The 650-nt window shown below is 43.8% G+C and overlaps 1 non-coding gene across 1 annotated transcript; it reads right to left on the bottom strand.

Annotated features, from left to right (window-relative positions):
* Positions 1-374: 374 nt before the first annotated feature.
* trnan-guu (transfer RNA asparagine (anticodon GUU)) lies at positions 375-448 on the bottom strand. Its single transcript has one exon. It is a non-coding gene; the product is annotated as a tRNA-Asn (tRNA).
* Between the last annotated feature and the right edge of the window lie 202 nt (positions 449-650).

Here is a 650-nt window from a genome sequence, read left to right as displayed (position 1 = left end):
CTCCTGGAGGTCCCACTGCCTGAGCCTACAACCTTCAGCATTGTCAGTGGTGGAGTTCACAAATGAACTGAAACCCTGAGGAATGCGAAAACAATTTTGCGTTTCCAAAATAAAAGGACTGACATTTATTGTGGAAACAGTCTGGTGTCGCTCACTGCAGAAACATCCATGTCAGAGTGAAGCGGCTCTCCTCCAATCTTTCGACCTTGTCTGTCAAGAAGAATTCTGATTTCCGTGAAGGCAATCTCAGGTTAAATGGTGGAAGATTGGCCGTGCTCAGCTGGCCATCGAAACCGTGCATTTTTTTGCAGACAAAACATATATTTGAAACCAGGAAATACGAGACCATGAAACTTAAGGTAAAATTTTCCCACCGTCCCTGGGTGGGCTCGAACCACCAACCTTTTAGTTAACAGCCAAACGCGCTAACCGATTGCGCCACAGAGACACGACACATTTGTGCTTGAGCCATTGATTCAACCAGCTAAAAATTCAGGTTGCCGCGATCAATATAACATCTCTCCACCATCAGTTTACTTTTCCAAAGTAAAGGGTGTGAAGCTTGCATGAGTGAAAATCTGTGCTCTATTATTTCTGAACATTAAACTCACCTTGCCATTAAACATCTGTATGTTGGAAGTCTGAGGATT

This window comes from Heptranchias perlo, chromosome 20 (assembly GCF_035084215.1).
Source record: "Heptranchias perlo isolate sHepPer1 chromosome 20, sHepPer1.hap1, whole genome shotgun sequence".
NCBI classification, from domain to species: domain Eukaryota; kingdom Metazoa; phylum Chordata; class Chondrichthyes; order Hexanchiformes; family Hexanchidae; genus Heptranchias; species Heptranchias perlo.
This window is presented reverse-complemented; position numbering and strand designations above follow the sequence as displayed.